Source organism: Zea mays, chromosome 7, assembly GCF_902167145.1.
Source record: "Zea mays cultivar B73 chromosome 7, Zm-B73-REFERENCE-NAM-5.0, whole genome shotgun sequence".
NCBI lineage: Eukaryota > Viridiplantae > Streptophyta > Magnoliopsida > Poales > Poaceae > Zea > Zea mays.
Window position 1 is genome coordinate 151,256,181 of NC_050102.1, and position 18,638 is coordinate 151,274,818.

Consider the following 18,638-nt stretch of genomic DNA (forward strand, 5'->3'; position numbering starts at 1 on the left):
AATGATGGACAAAGTACAAATCAAGTATAAAGGTATGTTTCTCAGACTTAGTACATTGTTTTAGAGACTAATGTATTGTGTCTAAGTGCTGGAAACAGGAGAAATCAAATTGGAGAGAGAGAGCTTTGTTCAGTCAAAGTCTGCTCAGTCTGGGTGCACCGGACTGTCCGGTGGTGCACCAGACAGTGTCCGGTGCGCCAGGCTGGCTCGTGCGAACTCGCTGCTCTCGGGATTTCATCGGCGGCGTACGGCTATAATTCACCGGACTGTCCGGTGTGCACCGGACTGTCCGGTGAGCCAACGGTCGGCCGGACCAACGGTCGGCTGCGCGATCTGCGCAAGACACGTGGCCGAGCCAACAGTCGGGAGGGGGCACCGGACTGTCCGGTGTGCATCGGACAGTGTCCGGTGCGCCAACGGCTCCCAGGCGCCAACGGTCGGCTTCGCCAGAGAAGGAAAGAAATCCGCACCGGACAGTGTCCGGTGTGCACCGGACTGTCCGGTGCGCCAGGCGACAGAAGGCAAGAATTGCCTTCCTGGAATGCACTCAACGGCTCCTAGCTGCCTTGGGGCTATAAAAGGGACCCCTAGGCGCATGGAGGAGGACACCAAGCATTCCTTGAGCACTCTTGATCACTCACACTCCATTCCTGCGCACTTGTTCAACATTCTAGTGATTTGAGCTCCGTTCTAGTGTGCTAGTCTTTTGAGCTTAAGTCTGGGTCGTGTGTGTGGGTATTTGCTGTGATCTTTGAGTCTTGTGTGAGTTGCTAATCCCTCCCTTACTCCGTGCTTCTTTGTGAATTTCAAGTGTAAGGGCGAGAGGCTCCAAAGTGTGGAGATTCCTCGCAAACGGGATAAAGTAAAGCAAGCAAAACACCGTGGTATTCAAGTGGGTCTTTGGACCGCTTGAGAGGGGTTGATTGCAACCCTCGTCCATTGGGACGCCACAACGTGGAGTAGGCAAGCGTTGGTCTTGGCCGAACCACGGGATAAACCACTGTGCCATCTCTGTGATTGATCTCTTGTGGTTATTGTGTTTTGTTGAGACTCATCTCTAGCCACTTGGCGATTATTGTGCTAACGCCTAACCAAGTTTTTGTGGCTTAAGTTTAAAGTTTTATAGGATCACCTATTCACCCCCCCTCTAGGTGCTCTCAATTGGTATCAGAGCCGTTCTCTTCAAGAAAGGGACTAACCGCCCGAAGAGATGGATCCTAAGGGGAAGGGAATCGTGATCAACGATAAGGAGGAGTCCTTCGTCAACGAGCCGAAGGATGACAAGCCTACCGACTCGGGCTCGGGCCACAAACGAAGAGATGGGAAGAAGAAGACAAGGCGCGTCAAGGAGATCGTCTACTACGACGACAGCGATGAGTCCTCTTCTTCCCAAAAGGACAACGACAACAACGACTACGACAAACGAAAGACGGTTAATTCAAACTTTTCTTTCAATTATTCTCGTATTCCGCATAGCTCAAATACACATTTGCTTTCCATTCCTCTTGGCAAACCCCCACACTTTGATGGGGAGGACTACGGATTTTGGAGTCACAAAATGCGTAGTCACTTGTTCTCTCTCCATCCAAGCATATGGGAGATTGTAGAGAGTGGAATGAAAATTGATAGCTCGGATAGTCCTATGTTCATTAACGAGCAAATTCACAAAAATGCACAAGCTACTACTGTTCTTCTAGCTTCATGTGCAGGGACGAATACAATAAGGTGAGCGGCTTGGACAATGCCAAGCAGATCTAGGACACCCTCAGGATTTCACATGAGGGGAACGATGTCACCATGCTCACCAAGATGGAATTGGTGGAGGGAGAGCTTGGAAGATTTGCAATGATAAGGGGAGAGGAGCCAACCCAAACATATAACCGGCTCAAGACCCTCATCAACAAGATAAGAAGCTACGGAAGCACGCGATGGACGGACCACGACGTCGTTCGCCTATTGCTAAGGTCTTTTACTGTTCTTGATCCACATCTTGTGAACAATATCTGTGTAAATTCTAGGTACACAAAGATGTCGCCCGAACAAGTTCTTGGGAAGTTCGTAAGCGGGCGGATGATGATCAAGGAGGCTAGATACGTGGACGACGCGTTGAACGGTCCAATCCATGAGCCTCAACCCATTGCTCTCAAGGCAACAAGGAGCAAGGAGGCGCTACCTAGCAAGGTGGCGCAAGTTGAGGCGGCCGGGCTCAATGATGAAGAGATGGCCCTCATCATCAAGCGCTTCAAGACGACGCTAAAGGGTCGCAAGGGACAACCAAGCAAGACCAAGACAAAGGGGAAGCGCTCATGCTTCAAATGTGGTAAGGTTGGTCATTTTATTGCTAACTGTCCCGACAATGACAGTGACCAGGAACAAGGGAACAAGAGGGAGAAGAAAAAGAACTATAAGAAGGCAAAAGGCGAGGCACATCTTGGCAAGGAGTGGGACTCGGATTGTTCGTCGTCCGACTTCGACAACGAAGGACTCGCCGCCACTGCCTTCAACAAGTCATCCCTCTTCCCCAACGAGCATCACACTTGCCTCATGGCGAGGGAAAAGAAAGTAAGCGCTCGTAACACTAGTACTTATGCTTCTTCAAGTGAGGATCAACCTAGTGATGATGATGAAATAGATTATTCATGTTTATTCAAGGGTCTAGATAGAACCAAGGTGGATAAAATAAATGAATTGATTGATGCTTTGAATGATAAGAATAGACTTTTAGAAAAACAAGAGGACCTTTTATATGAAGAGCATGACAAATTTGTAGAGGCACAAAAATCTCATGCTTTAGAAGTTAAAAGAAATGAAATGCTTTCTTGTGAACTATCTTCTTGCCATGAGACAATTTCTAGCTTAAGGAGCATAAATGATGGTTTGAATGCTAAGTTAGAGATAGCTAGTAAATCTAACTCTTGTGTAGAACATGTTATGATTTGCAATAGGTGTAAAGATTTTGACATTGATGCTTGTAGTGAACACATAGCTTCTATTGCAAAATTAAGTGATGAAGTAGCTAGTCTTAATGCCCAACTTAAGACTAGCAAAAGCGAATTTGATAAGTTAAAATTTGCAAGGGATGCCTACACTATTGGTAGACACCCCTCAATTAAGGATGGACTTGGCTTCAAGAGAGAAGCCAAGAACTTAACAAGCCATAAGGCTCCCATCCCCGCCAAGGAGAAAGGGAAGGCCCCTATGGCTAGTAGTGCTAAAAAGAACCATGCTTTTATGTACCATGATAGAAGACAGTCTTATAGGAGTTGCAATGCTTATAATGCTTTTGACTCTCATGCCATGTTTGCTTCTAGTTCTTCCTATATGCATGGTAGAGATATGTCTAAGAGATACGTTGTTCATATGCCTAGGAGAAATGTTGTTAATGTTCCTAGGAAAGTTAATGAACCCTCTACAATATATCATGCTTTAAATGCTTCCTTTGCTATTTGTAGAAAGGATAGGAAGATAGTTGCTAGAAAATTAGGGGCAAAATGCAAGGGAGACAAAACTTGCATTTGGGTCCCTAAGGATATTTGTGCTAACCTTGTAGGACCCAACATGAGTTGGGTACCTAAGACCCAAGCCTAAATTTGCCTTGCAGGTTTATGCATCCGGGGGTTCAAGCTGGATTATCGACAGCGGATGCACAAACCATATGACGGGGGAGAAGAAGATGTTCACCTCCTACGTCAAAAACAAGGATTCCCAAGATTCAATAATATTCGGTGATGGGAATCAAGGCAAGGTAAAAGGGTTAGGTAAAATTGCTATTTCATCCGAGCACTCTATATCTAATGTGTTTTTAGTTGAGTCTCTTGGATATAATTTGTTATCTGTTAGTCAATTATGCAATATGGGATATAATTGTCTATTCACTAATGTAGATGTGTCCGTCTTTAGAAGGTGTGATGGTTCACTAGCTTTTAAGGGTGTACTAGACGACAAACTTTACTTAGTTGATTTTGCAAAAGAAGAGGCCGGTCTAGATGCATGCTTAATTGCTAAGACTAGCATGGGCTGGCTGTGGCATCGCCGCTTAGCACATGTGGGGATGAAGAACCTTCACAAGCTTCTAAAGGGAGAACACGTGATAGGTTTAACTAACGTGCAATTCGAAAAAGATAGACCTTGTGCAGCTTGTCAAGCAGGTAAACAAGTGGGAGGAGCACATCACAGCAAGAATGTGATGACCACATCAAGACCCCTGGAGCTGCTACATATGGACCTCTTCGGACCCGTCGCCTATCTAAGCATAGGAGGAAGTAAGTATGGTTTAGTTATTGTTGATGACTTTTCCCGCTTCACTTGGGTGTTCTTTTTGCAGGATAAGTCTGAAACCCAAGGGATCCTCAAGCGCTTTCTAAGGAGAGCTCAAAACGAGTTTGAGCTCAAGGTGAAGAAGATTAGGAGCGACAATGGGTCCGAGTTCAAGAACCTTCAAGTGGAGGAGTACCTTGAGGAGGAAGGGATCAAGCACGAGTTCTCCGCTCCCTACACACCACAGCAAAATGGTGTGGTAGAGAGGAAGAACAGGATGCTTATAGACATGGCGAGGACGATGCTTGGAGAGTTCAAGACCCCCGAGCGTTTTTGGTCGGAAGCCGTGAACACGGCTTGCCACGCCATCAATAGGGTCTACCTTCATCGCCTCCTCAAGAAGACGTCGTATGAGCTACTAACCGGTAACAAACCCAATGTATCTTACTTTCATGTATTTGGGAGCAAATGCTACATTCTAGTGAAGAAGGGTAGAAATTTTAAGTTTGCTCCCAAAGCTGTAGAAGGGGTTTTGTTAGGTTATGATTCAAATACAAAGGCGTATAGGGTCTTCAACAAATCATTGAGTTTGGTTGAAGTCTCTAGCGACGTTGTATTTGATGAGACTAATGGCTCTCCACGAGAGCAAGTTGTTGATCTTGATGATGTAGAGGAAGAAGATGTTCCGACGGGCGCTATACGAACCAGGCGATTGGTGATGTACGACCACAGGAACAAAAGGAGCAAGATCAACCTTCTTCCTCGACAATGGTGCATCCCCCAACTCAAGGCGATGAACAGGTTCATCAAGAGGAAGCGTATGTCAAGGGGGAGCACAAGATGATCATGTGATGGAGGAAGAAGCACAACCGGCACCTCCAACCCAAGTTCGAGCAACGATTCAAAGGGATCATCCCATCGACCAAATTTTGGGTGACATAAGCAAGGGAGTAACTACTCGGTCTCGATTAGTTAATTTTTGTGAGCATTACTCCTTTGTCTCTTCTATTGAGCCTTTCAGGGTAGAGGAGGCCTTGCTAGATCCGGACTGGGTGTTGGCCATGCAAGAGGAGCTCAACAACTTCAAGAGGAATGAAGTTTGGACACTGGTGCCTCGTCCTAAGCAAAATGTTGTGGGAACCAAGTGGGTGTTCCGCAACAAACAAGACGATCATGGAGTGGTGACAAGGAACAAGGCTCGACTTGTGGCAAAAGGTTATGCCCAAGTCGCAGGTTTGTACTTTGAGGAGACTTTTGCTCCTGTGGCTAGGCTAGAGTCCATTCGTATCTTGCTAGCATATGCCGCTCACCATTCTTTTAGGTTGTTCCAAATGGATGTGAAGAGCGCTTTCCTCAATGGGCCAATCAAGGAGGAGGTGTACGTGGAGCAACCTCCTGGCTTCGAGGATGAACGGTACCCCGACTACGTGTGTAAGCTCTCTAAGGCGCTCTATGGACTTAAGCAAGCCCCAAGAGCATGGTATGAATGCCTTAGAGACTTTTTAATTGCTAATGCTTTCAAGGTTGGGAAAGCCGATCCCACTCTTTTTACTAAGACCTGTGATGGTGATCTTTTTGTGTGCCAAATTTATGTCGATGACATAATATTTGGCTCTACTAACCAAAAGTCTTGTGAAGAGTTTAGCAGGGTGATGACTCAGAAATTCGAGATGTCGATGATGGGCGAGTTAAGCTACTTCCTTGGGTTCCAAGTGAGGCAACTCAAGGATGGAACCTTCATCTCCCAAACGAAGTACACACAAGATTTGATAAAGAGGTTTGGGATGAAGGACGCCAAGCCCGCAAAGACTCCAATGGGAACCGACGGACACACCGACCTCAACAAAGGAGGTAAGTCCGTGGATCAAAAGGCATACCGGTCAATGATAGGGTCTTTACTTTATTTATGTGCTAGTAGACCGGATATTATGCTTAGCGTATGCATGTGTGCTAGATTTCAATCCGATCCAAGGGATTGTCACGTAGTGGCGGTGAAACGAATTCTTAGATATTTAGTCGCTACGCCTTGTTTCGGGATCTGGTATCCAAAGGGGTCTACCTTCGACTTGATTGGATATTCAGACTCCGACTATGCTAGATGTAAGGTCGATAGGAAAAGTACATCGGGGACGTGCCAATTCTTAGGAAGGTCCCTGGTGTCATGGAGTTCTAAGGAACAAACCTCCGTTGCCCTATCCACCGCTGAGGCCGAGTACGTTGCCGCAGGACAGTGTTGCGCGCAACTACTCTGGATGAGGCAAACCCTCAGGGACTTTGGCTACAATCTGAGCAAAGTCCCACTCCTATGTGACAATGAGAGTGCTATCCGCATGGTGGATAATCCTGTTGAACATAGCCGCACAAAGCACATAGACATCCGACATCACTTTTTGAGAGACCACCAGCAAAAGGGAGATATCGAAGTGTTTCATGTTAGCACCGAGAACCAGCTAGCCGATATCTTTACCAAACCTCTAGATGAGAAGACCTTTTGCAGGTTGCGTAGTGAGCTAAATGTCTTAGATTCGCGGAACCTGGATTGAATTATAGCATACTTGTGTTTATGCCTTTGATCATGTTCCTTATGCATTTTGTTGCTTATTTATGGTGCTCAAGTTGTACAAACACTCCCCGGACCTCACAAGTCCGTTGCAAAGTGGTGCACATATTTAGGGGGAGATGTGTTACAATTTTACCCTTTGAGACTAACCATGTGCTTGAGTTTGCTTGATTTAGTCTCGAAGGAGGATTGAAAGGGAAAATGTGGACTTGGACCATGCAAGACTTCCACTGCACTCCGATGAGAGGGTAACTTATTCCAAGTTCATCTTTATGACCTTATTGCCTTTGTACTCTTATTTGAAGATTTTGGTGAGGCAATGGGGTTTAAGGGCCAAGATTAATCCCGTTTTGGTGCTTGATGCCAAAGGAGGAGAAAATAAAGGCCAAAGCAATAAATGGATCAGCTACCACTTGAGAAATTTTGAAAATAGTAGAATAGAGCCTTTTGATTTGTCAAAATTCTCTTGTTGTCTCTTTTGCCAAAAGTTGGTCTCTTGTGGGGAGAAGGCTTAATCATGGGAAAAAGGGGGAGTTTTTGAAATCTTTGATCAATTTCTATTGGAACAACTCTCTCTATGTCTCTACAAGTGTGTTTGACTTAGAGATAGAAATTTGAGGTTGATTTGCAAAAACAAACCAAGTGGTGGCAAAGAATGATCCATATATGTCAAATTTGATTCAAAACAAATTTGAGTTCTTATTTGAATTGTTTTTGTACTTGTTCTACTTGCTTTATGTTGTGTTGGCATAAATCACCAAAAAGGGGGAGATTGAAAGGGAAATGTGCCCTTGGGCTATTTCTAAGTGTTTTGGTGATTTAGTGTCCAACACAAGTGCCTAAGTGTCAAATGATGGACAAAGTACAAATCAAGTATAAAGGTATGTTTCTCAGACTTAGTACATTGTTTTAGAGACTAATGTATTGTGTCTAAGTGCTGGAAACAGGAGAAATCAAATTAGAGAGAGAGCTTTGTTCAGTCAAAGTCTGCTCAGTCTGGGTGCACCGGACTGTCCGGTGGTGCACCGGACAGTGTTCGGTGCGCCAAGCTGGCTCGTGCGAACTCGCTGCTCTCGGGATTTCATCGGCGGCGTACGGCTATAATTCATCGAACTGTCCGGTGTGCACCGGACTGTCCGGTGAGCCAACGGTCGGCCGGGCCAACGGTCGGCTGCACGATCTGCGCAAGACACGTGGCCGAGCCAACGGTCGGGAGGGGGCACCGGACTGTCCGGTGTGCACCGGACAGTGTCCGGTGCGCCAATGGCTCCCAGGCGCCAACGGTCGGCTTCGCCAGAGAAGGAAAGAAATCCGCACCGGACAGTGTCCGGTGTGCACCGGACTGTCCGGTGCGCCAGGCGACAGAAGGCAAGAATTGCCTTCCTGGAATGCACTCAACGGCTCCTAGCTGCCTTGGGGCTATAAAAGGGACCCCTAGGCGCATGGAGGAGGACACCAAGCATTCCTTGAGCACTCTTGATCACTCACACTCCATTCCTGCGCACTTGTTCAACATTCTAGTGATTTGAGCTCCGTTCTAGTGTGCTAGTCTTTTGAGCTTAAGTCTGGGTCGTGTGTGTGGGTATTTGCTGTGATCTTTGAGTCTTGTGTGAGTTGCTAATCCCTCCCTTACTCCGTGCTTCTTTGTGAATTTCAAGTGTAAGGGCGAGAGGCTCCAAAGTGTGGAGATTCCTCGCAAACGGGATAAAGTAAAGCAAGCAAAACACCGTGGTATTCAAGTGGGTCTTTGGACCGCTTGAGAGGGGTTGATTGCAACCCTCGTCCATTGGGACGCCACAACGTGGAGTAGGCAAGCGTTGGTCTTGGCCGAACCACGGGATAAACCACTGTGCCATCTCTGTGATTGATCTCTTGTGGTTATTGTGTTTTGTTGAGACTCCTCTCTAGCCACTTGGCGATTATTGTGCTAACGCCTAACCAAGTTTTTGTGGCTTAAGTTTAAAGTTTTATAGGATCACCTATTCACCCCCCCTCTAGGTGCTCTCAGTTGCCCCGCCTCCTCCTCCGTCGGCGGGGGAGGGGACGGGGCGAGCTCGATTGTTGTACTTCCACCACGCGCGGAAGACATCGTCGATTCCGCCGCCGGCGGGCGGGATGTCGGCCGCCATTGTCGCTGTCGCGCGGCGGGGGAAGGAGTATCATGTCGTAGCTGCCGTTGAGGGACATGAACTCAAGACTCCCGAAACGGAGCACCGTCCCGGGCTAGAAAGGTTGCTGGAGACTGCCCATCTGGAGCTTGACGGGAAGCTGTTCGTCAACACGCAGCAGGCCCCTACCTGGCGCGCCAACTGTCGGCGTTTCGAACCCGGGGGTCCCTGGACCGACGAGAAAATTATCGCCGCGTGCCCCAGCCCAGATGGGTCGACGCGAGACGGAGCGCGAAGGGGGAGGCAGCCAGAGGGAGACGGGCGTGAGAGGTGGAATCCCGCGGCCTTCGTGTTTGTCCCGCGCCCAGGTCGGGTGCGCTTGCAGTAGGGGGTTACAAGCGTCCACGCGGGAGGGAGCGAGCGGGCTCACGCGAGCGCCGTCCCGTCCTTCCCCGCGCGGCCAACCCTCTGTAAGAGGGCCCTGGTCCTTCCTTTTATAGGCGCAAGGAAAGGATCCAGGTGTACAATGGGGGGTGTAGCAGTGTGCTAACGTGTCTAGCGAAGGAGAGCTAGCGTCCTAAGTACATGCCATCGTGGCAGCCAGAGAGGTTTTGGCACCCGGTTCGTGTGGTGTCGTGGCCGTCGGAGGAGCGCTGGAGCCTGGCGGAAGGACAGCTGTCGGGGCTGTCGAGTCCTTACTGACGTCCTCTTGCTTCCGTAAGGGGGCTGGGAGCCACCATCGTCATAGAGCGTGCGGGGCGCCATCATTACTTGTCTGGCGGAGTGAGCCAGATGGGACGCCGATCTTGTTCCCCGTAGCCTGAGTCAGCTTGGGGCAGGGTAATGATGGCGCCTCCTGTTGACGTGGTCGGTCCGTGCCCTAGGTTGGGCGAGGTGGAGGCTCCTCCGAGGTCGAGTCTGTCTTCCAAAGTCGAGGTCGAGTCTGAGCCCCCGGGTCGGACGAGGCGGAGACCGTCAGCGGATGCCAGGGCTGAGTCCGAGCCCTGGGGTCGGGCAAAGCGGAGTTCATCGTCCTTCGGGGCTGAGCCTGAGTCCGAGCCCTAGGGTCGAGCGAGGCGGAGTTCGTCGTCTTCCGGGGCTGAGCCCAAGTCCGAGCCCTAGGGTCGGGCGGAGCGGAGTTCGTCGTCTTCCGGGGCTGAGCCCGAGTCCGAGCCCTGGGGTCGGGCGGAGCGGAGTTCGCCATCTTCCGGGGCTGAGCCCGAGTCCGAGCCCTGGGGTCAGGCGGAGCGGAGTTCGCCGTCTTCCGAGGTTGAGCCCAAGTCCGAGCCCTGGGGTCGGGCGGAGCGGAGTTCGTCGTCTTCCGGGGCTGAGCCCAAGTCCGAGCCCTAGGGTCGGGTGAAGCGGAGTTTCCCATGGCTCCTAGGTCCGGACTTGGCTGCTGTCAGCCTCACTCTGTCGAGCGGCTCAGCAGTCGGTGCGGCGCAGGCGGCGCTGTCCTCTTGTCAGACCGGTCAGTGGAGCGGCGAAGTGACTGCGGTCACTTCGGCTGTGTCGACTGGAGTACGTGTGTCAGGATAAAGGTGTTAGGCCACCTTTGCATTAAATTCCCCTGCAGTTTGGTCGGTTGGCGTGGCGATTTGGCCTAGGTTGCTTCTTGGTGAAGACTGGGCCTCGGGCGAGCCGAAGGTGTGTCCGTTGCTGGAGGGGGGCCTCGGGCAAGACGTAGATCCTCCGGGGTCGGTTGCCCTTGCCCGAGGCTGGGCTCGGGCGAGGCGTGATCGTGTCCCTCGAATGGACCGATCCTTGACTTAGTCGCACCCATCAGGCCTTTGCAGCTTTGTGCTGATGGGGGTTACCAGCTGAGATTTAGGAGTCTTGAGGGTACCCCTAATTATGGTCCCTGACAGGTGCGCAGCAGCAAATTTCTTTATAGGTGCACAAAGCAAGACAATGAAGAAAGAAATGCATCTATTAGTTCAAATGCATCCTATCCTAAGACCTAAATTATTGAATGGGGAAATAGCTTAATGATGCTGATGCAAATAAGTACAAGTTTGGAAATATCAAATGTGATGCTGATAAAAGGGGATCGAAGCCACCTGTCACTGGGGTACACTGTTATTTTACAGCCTGCGTTACTACAAAAGTTTCTTTGATGAAGATATATAATAGCACCACAGTAAGTGGACTGCAATGAGATTATGATCACTTCGCAAGTTCCACTTGAATACTTAGAAAGGTGACATAAAACAGAGGCCTGGAAAATCAACTACATACAAACATTGCAATCAACTGTCCACTGTCAGGGTCCCTCTGACATCAGTTACAAATGATGTCCTCAATATTTATGGGAAGATGAAATAGAAGCTCTGTCAAAATGCAATTGATATCTTTGTATCTGACAATCAACAAGTTGTACACTGTATTTTAGGGGGGGAGTTTCATCCAAAAATATGCTAACAGGGAAGCTTTCTAGAACTCCCTATAGAAATGCATAAGCATGGAAGTAATAGGAAAATGAAATTCCTTTCTGGGAAAACAGAACATTGGTCAATAGGCTATTGAAAACAGAACATTGGAACCAAGTCACCAACTATTGAAAAAAGTTCGGTTATGTACAAAATATATGGACCATACCCCTGGAGTAGCTGCCTCTGGCTCAGCAAGTGCTCTTGAGCTGTGCACAAGTACACCAAAAGCTTGGCCAAGAGTTCCCTTTCTAGGTCTTTTTCTTTCAAACGAGTTTGCTGACCCTGCCAGAAAATAAGAATTAGGTAAGACCTACTCACAATTTGTTTCATTCCCCATATGATGGCAGGAAAAAACAAGAACAATTGACATAGGATTGTGATATGGCTTACTATAAATCTGCTTCCTTCTGCTACAATTATTTCGGGGATGTACCATCCATGAAAACCTCACAAACAATTCAGAATACACACACATGGTTGCATAAAAACATAAGCATCAACGACAGTTTGATGTGACCCGTCAAATAGGCACTTTGAGACAATCCCTAGTAATCCACCTACCTACCTTCATATTGCCAGATATCATTTCAGGAGGTTTGTTCATGTCAACCAAACCTTGCAAACCAAATACAGAATCAAAAGAGATATAGTTTAGTTGGCGTAAAAAAGGAGAGAGTTCAATGAAAGCACACACAACTCTAATAACTTTTACAAGTTAGGGTGAACTTACCGAGTCAAAGTTTAATAACTGGAATTTAGGGTGGTTTAGTTAAAACAAGAAAAATGATGAGATCAAACATTTGTTACTTAGCACCAGCGAGAAGATAACTCGATATATAAATAGTTGCTAAGTATGGTGTAACTCAAAATGATAACTATCATTGCAGTTTTAGGCTACCTTACCCCCACCAACAGAAGGAACGATGTACAGTAATCCAAGGCACAGTCAAACATTATCAAATCAAAGTATTAATCACAAAAGGAAGTTCTCCCTTTAAATATTAACAGCTAGAACAGATTACACCATGCAACTGAGTGCCCAATAACTTCAATGCAAGTATTAGGACCCATCTGATATGTTCAGCTAAATACAGTCTACGGGCACCTTGAAATATACCTAACTGTGATACTAACACTTAAATACATTGTTTTCTATCATCCACGGAATTACATAGAAAAGAAATAAGGAAAGAACATTCTTGTAGGTTCAACTGATATAAGGCAGCAATCACCTGACCTTGCTTCTAAATAGTACCTCAAGGTGGTGGAGAATGATTCATAAATCCTAGCTCCTTCAGGCACTGTTATAAACTACTAAATTCCATGCCGATTATCTTTGACGCCCCACAACTCCTGGGTCCCTCAGCCACCTGCATATCAAATTTTCAAGTATTAATTAATATTTAGCATTGTAGTGGCGAGAAAACTAAAATATTTTTTGTAGAATATGCAATTACAAATGGTGTTGTTAATGGCAGTGAAGCTATGTCCAAAGAATCCCATGAAAATTTGACATCTAAAGAACCAGAGGACAGTGGAATAAAGAATATGTTACCAGGGGACCTTGATATACCCGTTCAATCTTCAGAATCTACTCCCTATTGTCCTTCTCATGAATCATTTGCTATCAGTGACCATGAGTCTGTTGTTCCCACTATTGTTGAAGGTGATAAAGAAACCAGTAGAGAACAGTTTGATATACAATCAAGGTTTTATAAGCCAAACTGATTTGGTATAGCAGAGGTTGGATGAGGTATGTTAAGTCCTGTTTTTTTAAATGCTTGCTTGAGATCAAAATCTTCACTATAATTTTCATTCTCAATTGGTGTAAATTATGAAGAAAGAACACATCCATCTATCAGAGAAGTATAATTAAAAAAGAAAAATAACCAAAGATGATAATAGCTAGCATTAACATAAAAATCATGCAAGCGCAAAAGCTCCAAGTAGGTTATGCCGAGACTACATATGAAATGTGGCCTCCTTTGTTAACTAAAAACAACCTTATCTATTCACACATATTCAATAAACTACTCAACAAGAGTATCATACCAGCAAAGTAAACATTGATCTTCTAAAGGTGATTGAACTCACTGCCTTTATTATTTATCCATTTGAACTTCTTATATAGGAGGATAAAACCCTAGTAACAGTACAATATTATTATTACATAGTTTATAAGAAGGCCAAATGTTCACGAAGGAGAGAGCAAACGTCAAACAATCCACATATAAATGATAAAACCCTAGGTGTACCTAAATTTGGTCGCGCCCCAAGCATCCAAAAATAGCTCCGAGAGACAGACAAATATTTGTTGCCCCAAAAGTGCGCAGAGAAAGAGTAAAACCCTACGCGTAGCAGGGAAGCCAAATCTCCCAAATCAACCTCCAAACACGACGCTCGCATCAGCCTATACCGAATCCGCTGAGAGCATGCTGAGCCCCCCCGAACTTTCCCGACCACTCCGCCCGAATCTGTACTCAGCTCCCACCGCCCGCCCGCCAAACCCGTACCGGATCGAAGGCAGTGGGCTCACCTCGATGCTGACGAGTCAGAGCACCCCCTTGCGCCAGCCGCGGGGTGGTGCCCCGGCCTCCATGTACGCAACCGCCGCCTGCAGCGCCCCGCCACTCCCATTCACGGCCTCGGACGCGACGCTGCGGCCGCGAGCCTCCGTGTCATCGCCCGAGCAATTCCGCAAATCAATGTAGGTTCTAAATCCATCGCAAAAAACCATATTTCAGGAACCTTTTTGTGTCGTCCCATCGTCCCATTGACCACAAATCTATCTCCAGTGCCATGTGTTGTCTATATGCCGTCGTCGCAACCTTCTGGTCTTTTATTGACAACTTCGACCTTCCAAGACATTATGGAAGGTTGTTGATGCGCTAGCTCAATTAAAAATAAAAAGCATGCTCACTTTTTTGTTGATATATACAATTTTAAAAATTAGCAACCAATAAATAGAGAACTGTTGGAGCACACACATTTTTCTACTCCTTAAAATGTTTTAGCAACTTTTTAAATCTATAATTTAAGGTGCTAAATTTACATAACTATTGGAGATGCTCTTAGCTTATTAAATTGTCTTAGTTGCCATATAGTAAACCATGGTTAATTTGATGAGTAAAATATAATTCTAGTCCTTAAACTTTTTCGGTTGTGTCAACCCGGTACATGATTGTACCTCTCTCCTAACACCCTCTCGAGGTAGATATTTGAACAACAATATTTACGGGTTAGATCAAACATTATCTGAGTATATAATATTTACCCACACTTGCATTTAATCAACCACCAATCACCACGTAGAAGACTTAGTATCATGCTTAAGCAACATGTATCTCTGTATCTTTGTATATACTGTTATATTAACGTCTTCATTCAATGGTCCTAGAGATTCGTCTATCTCCTATCTCTCTCATTTTCTTTGATACCTTAATACCATGGTGAAGACACCTAGCATTTCTCATTTTAAAAAATTAAAGAACCTTTATTATTTGATAAGAGAAACACTGGGTATCAAAAGACAAAAGTTCAGTCACAGGATATGAGAATCCGAAGTTAACCGTTGGAACAAAATATTTTCGTACAGAATATTTAAAACTAAAACGATAAAAAAAGAGATTAAACATGCTAAAAAAAGAAAATTAAAGAATGCTGACCTTCCGTATAACTATAGCAGTTGTGACAAGTTTATCACCAATTAACTCATGCAAAACCTTATCTGCAGAAAGTGATTCTACAGATTCCTGCAGGTTCTGCGGTAGCCTTTTCAGTTTTGAAGAGTGATCAGAAGGGTTTGATTCTACAAAGAACACGAATCACATAAGATACTTGCATACTGTGGTAATGATGTTTATTCATTCAGTACCGAGCGCTTATCACTTATCTGGTTGTTAGGATTGTTTCCAAATATTACCAGCAAGGCATAAATTTTGGAAACAATAACCAAAAGGAAAGGCCTGGCATAAAGGAATTCATACCAATTGGCTCAGGTAAGGTGTCTTCTTAGCCCATCGATGCCAGCAGCTACGATAGCAGCAAGACCCAAGTGCGGATTTGCGCAACCATCGAAGGATTTGATCTCGAAGTTGCTGACTAAATCAAGAGGCACACCAGGTGGGCATGCGGTTCTTAATGGAGCCTCCTTGTTCTCTTTCCCCCAGCATAGATAAGCTCCACTCCAAGTATCTGGCTGAATCCGGTCGTAGCTATACAAAAAAAAATCAAGTGAATCTGATCATTAAATAGGGAGCACATAACATACTGTTCAAATGGTTTCATCAGTATCCTGGCATTTTGTCAGAGAAGTAGCAAATTAAGCTCTCTAGATTATAGGGACATATGAATTGACATCTTGTAAAAATCTTGCAGCTTATGTGAGAAACAAACAATGTATTAAGTTACCAAGATTTTCAGTTGAATTACATGACATAATTAGAAGCGTTAATAGAAAACATTACCTGTTTGGGTGAGGAGCGGTAAATGCCAATATTGACGGAAGGTGATGATACACTCCAGCAAGGAACTGTTCTCCAGTTTTTGACATTCCATGAAAGTTATCTTTACTTGACCCCATAAAAACATTCTGATCGTTCTCCCACAAGCTCAGATGCACGTGAGAACCAGATCCAAAATCATCCAAATCAGGGGCGGTGCCCCAGCCTCCATGTACGCAGCCGCCGCCCGCAGCGCTCCGCCACTCCCATTCACGGCCTCGGATGCGAAGCCGTGGCCGCGAGCCTCCGTGTCATCGCCCGAGCAATTCTGCCCCTCCGCCTGCGCCCGCCTTGAAGCCCGCGCCTCGCCGCCGTGGACGGGTCCTGCTGCGCGTAGAGACCCACGGAGACCTGCGCGTGAAAGCGCAAGCGCAACCACCGCACAGTCGCCTCGGCGGGCGGCCGCTGGAGCGGATCGAGGCAGGTCCGCGCGGCGCGGCACGGCGCCGGAGTGATTAGGCTTTGGTGGGGGAGTTGGCTGCCCGCCCAACGCGCGCGGAGGACAGGGGAGGAGGTGACGCGGGCAGGTGAGGTGCGCGGGCAGGAGGGCAAAACAGGAAATGAAGAAAAGGCAGAACACAAGGAGGCAGCCTACCCCTTACAGCCTTAATAGTAGTAAAGATTAAAGAATATCAAAAGATAATTAAAGACACACCCTCATTTTAGGCACTCCCACTGTTTGTATTTAGTAAGTGTATTAGGATTTGAGAAAGTCTTTAGAGGGATACTTTGACCACTAAAATATCTTCAGCTGATACAAAATCAATGTCATACTAACAGTGTGAAACACAAATCTATTCATATAACTTTTATACATTAAACACCCATAAGTTTTTTTGGTGAACATGCAGGAAACCATGTATATCATTTCATTAATGAAGAAGAAAAAGGGTGTTCTTATGCATGCCCTAAGGCCTAACTGCCTCACAGTTACAACTCAGAACTCACACACCAGGAAAGATAAGACAGCCAATCCCAAGAAAAACAAATAACTCAGGAAGAAAGAGCATATGAAGATGATTCACCCCCGCTGCAGAACACAAAGAACCTTCATTAAACACAGACTGCGACACTTTACAGGGATTTGGAGAGACACCATTAATTGCAAATCGGCAAAGAGTTAAGACCTTCATTAAGCATCCCTATGGTTTGACTAATTGTTGGTCAAAATTTATGAAGTTTGACCTTTTAAAATCCCGTTACGCCTGCTAAAAACAATGAGTAGTAGTGATATAATACAATTAACTTATGACGTTAACATGGAAAACTGTCGCAAACTATCCCAAACAACATTCTCCAAATATGATCTAAGTTGAATCTTGACAGGTGAGGACGTCAACCCTGGATCACAACTTCACAAGAGTATATATGCATGTAGAAACTTACTCGTCGCATTGGGAACAATCTGCAAAGTTGCTTTACAGATTTTGATTGCATTTTCATACAATCTGAGGTGGTTGCCATCTGCCACAAAGAACAAATATTTTCAATTGCACGAGAATACACACGAACACAGAACACAGCTGATGGATGATTCAGGTTACACTACTATGTGTACTAAACAAGGAAAGGGGGCCATATTAAGACTTACGAGATTCATCTGAGCAACTTTCATGGCATTGGTGTGCATGGCCACTGCATCAGCTCGTCTCTTTTTTAGCTGATAACAACAAACAAGGCATATGCAGGGTTAGCAAGATACCCATTGAATTTGCTCTAGATGAAAACTGAGATATGCTTACCGTGACAAGAGCCAAATTCAATGGCACAGTTTTTGCCTTAAGATCACTCGATGCCTGCTCGACCTCTGTCTTGTCTGCAAAAACAGCAATAAGAAGATATCAGCATCACTAACCCCACCAGCAACAACTAACAAAATTTATCAGCGTGGAAGATGTTGACATATGGCATCACCAATTCACCATGACACTAACCCCCTGGCAACCACACAAAATCTATTAGTGTGAAAGGGAGTGACCTACCTACGGCAGTTTTTCTCTTCAATTCAGTGAGTCGATTCCTCAACTCCATGATATCCTGTTTTTGCTTGTTCTCCAGATCCGCTGCTCATCTGTTTTTCTCTGTCAAGAAAATACACGAGGGGGACAACTATATTTTTTTCAGAACAAATTCCCCAAAGACATCAAAAATCATATGACAATTTAAGGTTCAGGCATAGTTATTTCTGCCACAATCATGCCTTGTTCACGTATATTCATCTTGTATTTACCCCATGCTAAATTTTAACTCAGTAATTATAACTGGCTAATAAAGTAATATAAGCTCACTCGTTGTTGAATTCATAGATTGAAACATGTCCCCTGCAATCAATCATATTTGTGCAACCATGCAAAAGTGATCTGCTACATCTAATAAAAATTAAAAAGATGACTGCTATTATAGGTGGAAGGGATTAAACGATGAAATAGGTTAAATATAAAATAACAGTCACCGTTAGATTTTGATTGGATGCCCTAGATTTCTTGATTGAGCGATTGCACATTGATTGCGCAGTCTACGACGGAGAGAAAGAGAGGGGGGGAGACACCAACCTTGGCTTCGAGGCGTGCGGCGATTCAGCCGTGGAGGGAGTCGCGGAGGCTCCTCATCATGCGCAGCCTCATGTGGTACTCGACCAGCCTGCGGAAGACCCAACCAAAATCCAACAGTGGAAGGATGATGAGAAATTTCGCCGGGAGGATCAAAACTTTACCCGAAATTTTGGAACGCGAACGGTGGATGTTGCTCCTACCTCGCGTTGATGCACGAGGCACAACAA

At 45.8% G+C, this 18,638-nt stretch overlaps 1 long non-coding RNA gene across 1 annotated transcript; it reads right to left on the reverse strand.

Annotated features, from left to right (window-relative positions):
• Window positions 1-11,445: 11,445 nt before the first annotated feature.
• Window positions 11,446-18,050, reverse strand: LOC103633117 (uncharacterized). Its single transcript, XR_002263735.3, has 9 exons — window positions 17,842-18,050; window positions 17,602-17,675; window positions 17,451-17,519; window positions 15,824-17,323; window positions 15,344-15,571; window positions 15,023-15,165; window positions 12,613-12,727; window positions 11,748-11,972; window positions 11,446-11,639 (listed from the first exon to the last, which is right to left on the reverse strand). It is a non-coding gene; the product is annotated as an uncharacterized lncRNA (long non-coding RNA).
• Window positions 18,051-18,638: the final 588 nt, after the last annotated feature.